Here is a 12,596-nt window from a genome sequence, read left to right as displayed (position 1 = left end):
TATTCTTTGATTCTATTCTTTGATTCTATTCGATGATTCTATTCTTTGATTCTATTCTATGATTCTATTCTTTGATTCTATTCTATGATTCTATTCTATGATTCTATTCTATGATTCTATTCTTTGATTCTATTCTATGATTCTATTCTATGATTCTATTCTATGATTCTATTCTATGATTCTATTCTTTGATTCTATTCTTTGATTCTTTTCTATGATTCTATTCTATGATTATATTCTTTGATTCTATTCTATGATTCTACTCTTTGATTCTATTATATGATTCTATTCTCTTATTCTATCTGATTCTATTCTTTGATTCTATTCTATGATTCTATTCTTTGATTCTATTCTATGATTCTATTCTTTGATTCTATTCTTTGATTCTATTCTATGATTCTATTCTATGATTCTATTCTTTGAATCTATTCTTTGATTCTATTCTATGATTCTATTCTTTGATTCTATTCTTTGATTCTATTCTTTGATTCTATTCTTTGATTCCATTCTATGATTCTATTCTTTGATTCTATTCTGTGATTCTATTCTTTGATTCTATTCTATCATTCTATTCTATGATTCTATTCTATGATTCTATTCTATGATTCTATTCTTCGATTGTATTTTTTGATTCTATTCGTTGATTCTATTCTTTGATTATATTCTATGATTCTATTCTTTGATTCTATTCTTTAATTCTATTCTATGATTCTATTCTATGATTCAATTCTTTGATTCTATTCTATGATTCTATTCTATGATTCTACTCATTGATTCAATTCTATGATTCTATTCTATGATTCTATTCTTTGATTCTATTCTATGATTCTATTCTATGATTCTATTCTATGATTCTATTCTATGATTCTATTCTTTGATTCTATTCTTTGATTCTATTCTATGATTCTATTCTATAATTCGATTCTATGACTCTATTCTATGATTCTATTCTTTGATTCTATTCTTTGATTCTATTCTATCATTTTATTCTTCGATTCTATTCTTTGATTCTATTCTATGATTATATTTTTTAATTCTATTTTATGATTTTATTCTATGATTCTATTCTATGATTCTATACTATGATTCTATTCTATGATTCTATTCTTTGATTCTATTCTTTGATTCTGTTCTATCATTTTATTCTTCGATTCTATTCTTTGATTCTATTCTATGATTATATTTTTTAATTCTATTCCATGATTTTATTGTATGATTCTATTCTATGATTCTATTCTATGATTCTATTCTTTGATTCTATTCTATGATTCTATCCTTTGAATCTATTCTATGGTTCTATTCTATGATTCTATTCTTTGATTCTATTCTATGATTCCATTCTATTATTCTATTATATGATTCTATTCTATGATTCTATTCTTTGATTCTATTCTTTGATTCTATTCTATGATTCTATTCTTTGATTCTATTCTTTGATTCTATTCTTTGATTCTATTCTATGATTCTATTCTTTGATTCTATTCTTTGCTTCTATTCTATGATTCTATTCTATGATTCTATTCTATGATTCTATTCTTTGATTCTATTCTATGATTCTATTCTATGATTCTATTCTATGATTCTATTCTTTGATTCTATTCTGTGATACTATTCTATGATTCTATTCTTTGATTCTATTCTTTCATTCTATTCAATTATTCAATTCTTTGATTCTATTCTATGATTATATTCTTTGATTCTATTCTTTGATTCTATTCTATGATTCTATTCTATGATTCTATTTGATTCTATTCTATGATTCTATTCTTTGATTCTATTCTTTGATTCTATTCTTTGATTCTATTCTATCATTCTACTCTATCATTCTATACATTGATTCTAATCTATGATTCTATTCAATGATTCTATTCTTTGAATCTATTCTATGATTCCATTCTATGATTCTATTCTGTGATTCAATTCTATGATTCTATTCTTTGATGCTATTCTTTGATTCTATTCTATGATTCTATTCTATGATTCTATTCTATTACTCTATTCTTTGATTCTATTCTTTGATTCGATTCTTTGATTCTATTCTTTGATTCTATTCTATGATTCTATTCTATGATTCTATTCTATGATTCTATTCCATGATTATATTCTATGATTCTATTCTTTGATTCTATTCTATGATTCTATTCTATGATTCTATACTTTGATTCTATTCTATGATTCTATTCTAAGATTCTATTCTTTGATTCTATTCTTTGATTCTATTCTATGATTCTATTCTATGATTCTATTCTATGATTCTATTCTTTGATTCTATTCTATGATTCTATTCTTTGACTCTATTCTATGATTCTATTCTTTGATTCTATTCTATGATTCTATTCTATGATTCTATTCTTTTATTCTATTCTACGATTCTATTCTTTGATTCTATTCTATGATTCTATTCTATGATTCTATTCTATGATTCTATTCTATGATTCTATTCTTTGATTCTATTCTTTGATTCTCTTCTATGATTCTATTCTATGATTCTATTCTATGATTCTATTCTATGATTCTATTCTTTGATTCTATTCTTTGATTCTATTCTATGATTCTATTCTATGATTCTATTCTTTGATTCTATTCTGTGATTCTATTCTATGATTCTATTCTATGATTCTATTCTATGATTCTATTCTTTGATTCTATTCTATGATTCTATTCTTTGATTCTATTCTATGATTCTATTCCATGATTCTATTCTATGATTCTATTCTATGATTCTATTCTATGATTCTATTCTGTGATTCTATTCTTTGATTCTATTCTATGATTCTATTCTATGATTCTATTCTATGATTCTATTCTATGATTCTATTCTATGATTCTATTCTTTGATTCTATTCTTTGATTCTATTCTATGATTCTATTCTATGATTCTATTCTTTGATTCTATTCTATGATTGGATTCTATGATTCTATTCTATGATTCTATTCTTTGATTCTATTCTATTATTCTATTCTTTGATTCTATTCTATGATTCTATTCTATGATTCTATTCTATGATTCTATTCTATGATTCTATTCTATGATTCTATTCTTTGATTCTATTCTTTGATTCTATTCTATGATTCTGTTCTATGATTCTATTCTGTGATTCTATTCTATGATTCTATTCTATGATTCTATTCTTTGATTCTATTCTTTGATTCTATTCTTTGATTCTATTCTATGATTCTATTCTATGATTCTATTATTTGATTCCATTCTATGACTCTATTCTATGATTCTATTCTTTGATTCTATTCAATGATTCTATTCTATGATTCTATTCTATGATTCTATTCTTTGATTCTATTCTTTGATTCTATTCGATGATTCTATTCTTTGATTCTATTCTATGATTCTATTCTTTGATTCTATTCTATGATTCTATTCTATGATTCTATTCTATGATTCTATTCTTTGATTCTATTCTATGATTCTATTCTATGATTCTATTCTATGATTCTATTCTATGATTCTATTCTTTGATTCTATTCTTTGATTCTTTTCTATGATTCTATTCTATGATTATATTCTTTGATTCTATTCTATGATTCTACTCTTTGATTCTATTATATGATTCTATTCTCTTATTCTATCTGATTCTATTCTTTGATTCTATTCTATGATTCTATTCTTTGATTCTATTCTATGATTCTATTCTTTGATTCTATTCTTTGATTCTATTCTATGATTCTATTCTATGATTCTATTCTTTGAATCTATTCTTTGATTCTATTCTATGATTCTATTCTTTGATTCTATTCTTTGATTCTATTCTTTGATTCTATTCTTTGATTCCATTCTATGATTCTATTCTTTGATTCTATTCTGTGATTCTATTCTTTGATTCTATTCTATCATTCTATTCTATGATTCTATTCTATGATTCTATTCTATGATTCTATTCTTCGATTGTATTTTTTGATTCTATTCGTTGATTCTATTCTTTGATTATATTCTATGATTCTATTCTTTGATTCTATTCTTTAATTCTATTCTATGATTCTATTCTATGATTCAATTCTTTGATTCTATTCTATGATTCTATTCTATGATTCTACTCATTGATTCAATTCTATGATTCTATTCTATGATTCTATTCTTTGATTCTATTCTATGATTCTATTCTATGATTCTATTCTATGATTCTATTCTATGATTCTATTCTTTGATTCTATTCTTTGATTCTATTCTATGATTCTATTCTATAATTCGATTCTATGACTCTATTCTATGATTCTATTCTTTGATTCTATTCTTTGATTCTATTCTATCATTTTATTCTTCGATTCTATTCTTTGATTCTATTCTATGATTATATTTTTTAATTCTATTCTATGATTTTATTCTATGATTCTATTCTATGATTCTATACTATGATTCTATTCTATGATTCTATTCTTTGATTCTATTCTTTGATTCTGTTCTATCATTTTATTCTTCGATTCTATTCTTTGATTCTATTCTATGATTATATTTTTTAATTCTATTCCATGATTTTATTGTATGATTCTATTCTATGATTCTATTCTATGATTCTATTCTTTGATTCTATTCTATGATTCTATCCTTTGAATCTATTCTATGGTTCTATTCTATGATTCTATTCTTTGATTCTATTCTATGATTCCATTCTATTATTCTATTATATGATTCTATTCTATGATTCTATTCTTTGATTCTATTCTTTGATTCTATTCTATGATTCTATTCTTTGATTCTATTCTTTGATTCTATTCTTTGATTCTATTCTATGATTCTATTCTTTGATTCTATTCTTTGCTTCTATTCTATGATTCTATTCTATGATTCTATTCTATGATTCTATTCTTTGATTCTATTCTATGATTCTATTCTATGATTCTATTCTATGATTCTATTCTTTGATTCTATTCTGTGATACTATTCTATGATTCTATTCTTTGATTCTATTCTTTCATTCTATTCAATTATTCAATTCTTTGATTCTATTCTATGATTATATTCTTTGATTCTATTCTTTGATTCTATTCTATGATTCTATTCTATGATTCTATTTGATTCTATTCTATGATTCTATTCTTTGATTCTATTCTTTGATTCTATTCTTTGATTCTATTCTATCATTCTACTCTATCATTCTATACATTGATTCTAATCTATGATTCTATTCAATGATTCTATTCTTTGAATCTATTCTATGATTCCATTCTATGATTCTATTCTGTGATTCAATTCTATGATTCTATTCTTTGATGCTATTCTTTGATTCTATTCTATGATTATATTCTATGATTCAATTCTATCATTCTATTCTATGATTCCATTCTTTGATTCTATTCTATGTTTCTATTCTACGATTCTATACTTTTATTCTATTCTGTGATTCTACTCTTTGATTCTATTCTGTGATTCTATTCCATTATTCTATTCTTTGATTCTATTCTATAATTCAATTCTATGATTCTGTTCTTTGATTCTATTCTAGATTTCAATTCTATGATTCTATTCTATGATTCTCTTCTATGATTCTATTCTCTGATTCTATTCTCTGATTCTATTCTTGATTCTATTCTATGATTCTATTCTATGATTCTATTCTATGATTCTATTCTTTGAATCTATTCTTTGATTCTATTCTGTGATTCTATTCTATGACTCTATTCTTTGATTCTATTCCTTGTTTCTATTCTATGATTCTATTTTTTGATTCTATTCTATTATTCTATTCTATGATTCTATTCTATGATTCTATTCTATGATTCTATTCGTTGATTCTATTCTATGATTCTATTCTTTGATCCCATTCTTTGATTCTATTCTATGATTCTATTCTATGATTCTATTCTTTGATTCTATTCTATGATTCTATTCTATGATTCTATTCTATGATTCTATTCTATGATTCTATTCTATGATTCTATTCTATGATTCTATTCTTTGATTTTATTCTTTGATTCTATTCTATGATTCTGTTCTATGATTCTATTCTATGATTCTATTCTATGATTCTATTCTATGATTCTATTCTTTGATTCTATTCTTTGATTCTATTCTTTGATTCTATTCTATGATTCTATTCTATGATTCTATTATTTGATTCCATTCTATGACTCTGTTCTATGATTCTATTCTTTGATTCTATTCTATGATTCTATTCTATGATTCTATTCTATGATTCTATTCTTTGATTCTATTCTATGATTCTATTCTATGATTCTATTCTATGATTTTATTCTATGATTCTATTCTTTGATTCTATTCATTGATTCTATTCTATGATTCTATTCTATGATTCTATTCTTTGATTCTATTCTTTGCTTCTATTCTATGATTCTATTGTATGATTCTATTCTATGATTCTATTCTTCGATTCTATTCTTTGATTCTATTCTATGATTCTATTCTATGATTCTATTCTATGATTCTATTCTATGATTCTATTCTTTGATTCTATTCTGATTCTATTCTTTGATTCTATTCTATGATTCTATTCTATGATTCTATTATTTGATTCCATTCTATGATTCTATTCTATGATTCTATTCTTTGAATCTTTTCTATGATTCTATTCTATGATTCTATTCTATGATTCTATTCTTTGATTCAATTCTCTGATTCTATTCTATGATTCAATTCTATGATTCTATTCTTTGATTCTATTCTTTGATTCTATTCTATGATTCTATTCTATGATTCTTTTCTATTATTCTATTCTATGATTCTATTCTTTGATTCTATTCTTTGATTCTATTCTTTGATTCTATTCTTTGATTCTATTCTATGATTCTATTCTATGATTCTATTCTATGATTCTATTCCATGATTCTATTCTATGATTCTATTCTTTGATTCTATTCTATGATTCTATTCTTTGAATCTATTCTTTGATTCTATTCTATGATTCTATTCTTTGATTCTATTCTTTGATTCTATTCTTTGATTCTATTCTTTGATTCCATTCTATGATTCTATTCTTTGATTCTATTCTGTGATTCTATTCTTTGATTCTATTCTATGATTCTATTCTATGATTCTATTCTATGATTCTATTCTATGATTCTACTCATTGATTCAATTCTATGATTCTATTCTATGATTCTATTCTTTGATTCTATTCTATGATTCTATTCTATGATTCTATTCTATGATTCTATTCTATGATTCTATTCTTTGATTCTATTCTTTGATTCTATTCTATGATTCTATTCTATAATTCGATTCTATGACTCTATTCTATGATTCTATTCTTTGATTCTATTCTTTGATTCTATTCTATCATTTTATTCTTCGATTCTATTCTTTGATTCTATTCTATGATTATATTTTTTAATTCTATTCTATGATTTTATTCTATGATTCTATTCTATGATTCTATTCTATGATTCTATTCTATGATTCTATTCTTTGATTCTATTCTTTGATTCTGTTCGATCATTTTATTCTTCGATTCTATTCTTTGATTCTATTCTATGATTATATTTTTTAATTCTATTCCATGATTTTATTGTATGATTCTATTCTATGATTCTATTCTATGATTCTATTCTATGATTCTATTCTTTGATTCTATTCTATGATTCTATCCTTTGAATCTATTCTATGGTTCTATTCTATGATTCTATTCTTTGATTCTATTCTATGATTCCATTCTATTATTCTATTATATGATTCTATTCTATGATTCTATTCTTTGATTCTATTCTTTGATTCTATTCTATGATTCTATTCTTTGATTCTATTCTTTGATTCTATTCTTTGATTCTATTCTATGATTCTATTCTTTGATTCTATTCTTTGCTTCTATTCTATGATTCTATTCTATGATTCTATTCTATGATTCTATTCTTTGATTCTATTCTATGATTCTATTCTATGATTCTATTCTATGATTCTATTCTTTGATTCTATTCTGTGATACTATTCTATGATTCTATTCTTTGATTCTATTCTTTCATTCTATTCAATTATTCAATTCTTTGATTCTATTCTATGATTATATTCTTTGATTCTATTCTTTGATTCTATTCTATGATTCTATTCTATGATTCTATTTGATTCTATTCTATGATTCTATTCTTTGATTCTATTCTTTGATTCTATTCTATGATTCTATTCTATCATTCTACTCTATCATTCTATACATTGATTCTAATCTATGATTCTATTCAATGATTCTATTCTTTGAATCTATTCTATGATTCCATTCTATGATTCTATTCAGTGATTCAATTCTATGATACTATTCTTTGATGCTATTCTTTGATTCTATTCTATGATTATATTCTATGATTCAATTCTATCATTCTATTCTATGATTCCATTCTTTGATTCTATTCTATGTTTCTATTCTACGATTCTATACTTTTATTCTATTCTGTGATTCTACTCTATGATTCTATTCTGTGATTCTATTCCATTATTCTATTCTTTGATTCTATTCTATAATTCAATTCTATGATTCTGTTCTTTGATTCTATTCTAGATTTCAATTCTATGATTCTATTCTATGATTTTCTGCTATGATTCTATTCTCTGATTCTATTCTCTGATTCTATTCTTGATTCTATTCTATGATTCTATTCTATGATTCTATTCTATGATTCTATTCTTTGAATCTATTCTTTGATTCTATTCTGTGATTCTATTCTATGACTCTATTCTTTGATTCTATTCCTTGTTTCTATTCTATGATTCTATTTTTTGATTCTATTCTATTATTCTATTCTATGATTCTATTCTATGATTCTATTCGTTGATTCTATTCTATGATTCTATTCTTTGATCCAATTCTTTGATTCTATTCTATGATTCTATTCAATGATTCTATTCTTTGATTCTATTCTATGATTCTATTCTATGATTCTATTCTATGATTCTATTCTATGATTCTATTCTATGATTCTATTCTATGATTCTATTCTTTGATTTTATTCTTTGATTCTATTCTATGATTCTGTTCTATGATTCTATTCTATGATTCTATTCTATGATTCTATTCTATGATTCTATTCTTTGATTCTATTCTTTGATTCTATTCTTTGATTCTATTCTATGATTCTATTCTATGATTCTATTATTTGATTCCATTCTATGACTCTGTTCTATGATTCTATTCTTTGATTCTATTCTATGATTCTATTCTATGATTCTATTCTATGATTCTATTCTTTGATTCTACTCTCTGATTCTATTCTATGATTCTATTCTATGATTCTATTCTATGATTCTATTCTTTGATTCTATTCATTGATTCTATTCTATGATTCTATTCTATGATTCTATTCTTTGATTCTATTCTTTGCTTCTATTCTATGATTCTATTGTATGATTCTATTCTATGATTCTATTCTTCGATTCTATTCTTTGATTCTATTCTATGATTCTATTCTATGATTCTATTCCATGATTCTATTCTATGATTCTATTCTTTGATTCTATTCTGATTCTATTCTTTGATTCTATTCTATGATTCTATTCTATGATTCTATTATTTGATTCCATTCTATGATTTTATTCTATGATTCTATTCTTTGAATCTTTTCTATGATTCTATTCTATGATTCTATTCTATGATTCTATTCTTTGATTCAATTCTATGATTCTATTCTATGATTCAATTCTATGATTCTATTCTTTGATTCTATTCTTTGATTCTATTCTATGATTCTATTCTATGATTCTTTTCTATTATTCTATTCTATGATTCTATTCTATTATTCTATTCTTTGATTCTATTCTTTGATTCTATTCTTTGATTCTATTCTTTGATTCTATTCTATGATTCTATTCTATGATTCTATTCTATGATTCTATTCCATGATTCTATTCTATGATTCTATTCTTTGATTCTATTCTATGTTTCTATTCTATGATTCTATTCTTTGATTCTATTCTATGATTCTGTTCTAAGATTCTATTCTTTGATTCTATTCTTTGATTCTATTCTATGATTCTATTCTATGATTCTATTCTATGATTCTATTCTTTGATTCTATTCTATGATTCTATTCTTTGACTCTATTCTATGATTCTATTCTTTGATGCTATTCTGTGATTCTATTCTATGATTCTATTCTTTTATTCTATTCTACGATTCTATTCTTTGATTCTATTCTATGATTCTATTCTATGATTCTATTCTATGATTTTATTCTATGATTCTATTCTTTGATTCTATTCTTTGATTCTCTTCTATGATTCTATTCTATGATTCTATTCTATGATTCTATTCTATGATTCTATTCTTTGATTCTATTCTTTGATTCTATTCTATGATTCTATTCTATGATTCTATTCTTTGATTCTATTCTATGATTCTATTCTATGATTCTATTCTATGATTCTATTCTATGATTCTATTCTTTGATTCTATTCTATGATTCTATTCTTTGATTCTATTCTATGATTCTTTTCCATGATTCTATTCTATGATTCTATTCTATGATGCTATTCTATGATTCTATTCTATGATTCTATTCTTTGATTCTATTCTATGATTCTATTCTATGATTCTGTTCTATGATTCTATTCTATGATTCTATTCTATGATTCTATTCTATGATTCTATTCTTTGATTCTATTCTTTGATTCTATTCTATGATTCTATTCTTTGATTCTATTCTTTGATTCTATTCTTTGATTCTATTCTATGATTCTATTCTTTGATTCTATTCTTTGCTTCTATTCTATGATTCTATTCTATGATTCTATTCTATGATTCTATTCTTTGATTCTATTCTATGATTCTATTCTATGATTCTATTCTATGATTCTATTCTTTGATTCTATTCTGTGATACTATTCTATGATTCTATTCTTTGATTCTATTCTTTCATTCTATTCAATTATTCAATTCTTTGATTCTATTCTATGATTATATTCTTTGATTCTATTCTTTGATTCTATTCTATGATTCTATTCTATGATTCTATTTGATTCTATTCTATGATTCTATTCTTTGATTCTATTCTTTGATTCTATTCTATGATTCTATTCTATCATTCTACTCTATCATTCTATACATTGATTCTAATCTATGATTCTATTCAATGATTCTATTCTTTGAATCTATTCTATGATTCCATTCTATGATTCTATTCAGTGATTCAATTCTATGATACTATTCTTTGATGCTATTCTTTGATTCTATTCTATGATTATATTCTATGATTCAATTCTATCATTCTATTCTATGATTCCATTCTTTGATTCTATTCTATGTTTCTATTCTACGATTCTATACTTTTATTCTATTCTGTGATTCTACTCTATGATTCTATTCTGTGATTCTATTCCATTATTCTATTCTTTGATTCTATTCTATAATTCAATTCTATGATTCTGTTCTTTGATTCTATTCTAGATTTCAATTCTATGATTCTATTCTATGATTTTCTGCTATGATTCTATTCTCTGATTCTATTCTCTGATTCTATTCTTGATTCTATTCTATGATTCTATTCTATGATTCTATTCTATGATTCTATTCTTTGAATCTATTCTTTGATTCTATTCTGTGATTCTATTCTATGACTCTATTCTTTGATTCTATTCCTTGTTTCTATTCTATGATTCTATTTTTTGATTCTATTCTATTATTCTATTCTATGATTCTATTCTATGATTCTATTCGTTGATTCTATTCTATGATTCTATTCTTTGATCCAATTCTTTGATTCTATTCTATGATTCTATTCAATGATTCTATTCTTTGATTCTATTCTATGATTCTATTCTATGATTCTATTCTATGATTCTATTCTATGATTCTATTCTATGATTCTATTCTATGATTCTATTCTTTGATTTTATTCTTTGATTCTATTCTATGATTCTGTTCTATGATTCTATTCTATGATTCTATTCTATGATTCTATTCTATGATTCTATTCTTTGATTCTATTCTTTGATTCTATTCTTTGATTCTATTCTATGATTCTATTCTATGATTCTATTATTTGATTCCATTCTATGACTCTGTTCTATGATTCTATTCTTTGATTCTATTCTATGATTCTATTCTATGATTCTATTCTATGATTCTATTCTTTGATTCTACTCTCTGATTCTATTCTATGATTCTATTCTATGATTCTATTCTATGATTCTATTCTTTGATTCTATTCATTGATTCTATTCTATGATTCTATTCTATGATTCTATTCTTTGATTCTATTCTTTGCTTCTATTCTATGATTCTATTGTATGATTCTTTTCTATGATTCTATTCTTCGATTCTATTCTTTGATTCTATTCTATGATTCTATTCTATGATTCTATTCCATGATTCTATTCTATGATTCTATTCTTTGATTCTATTCTGATTCTATTCTTTGATTCTATTCTATGATTCTATTCTATGATTCTATTATTTGATTCCATTCTATGATTTTATTCTATGATTCTATTCTTTGAATCTTTTCTATGATTCTATTCTATGATTCTATTCTATGATTCTATTCTTTGATTCAATTCTATGATTCTATTCTATGATTCAATTCTTTGATTCTATTCTTTGATTCTATTCTTTGATTCTATTCTATGATTCTATTCTATGATTCTTTTCTATTATTCTATTCTATGATTCTATTCTATTATTCTATTCTTTGATTCTATTCTTTGATTC

Source organism: Somniosus microcephalus, chromosome 4 (genome assembly GCF_052327205.1).
Source record: "Somniosus microcephalus isolate GS21.2 chromosome 4, FLI_Smic_1.0, whole genome shotgun sequence".
NCBI classification, from domain to species: Eukaryota; Metazoa; Chordata; class Chondrichthyes; order Squaliformes; family Somniosidae; genus Somniosus; species Somniosus microcephalus.
The sequence above is the reverse complement of the archived record's forward strand: the minus strand, read 5'-3'. Positions refer to the sequence as shown.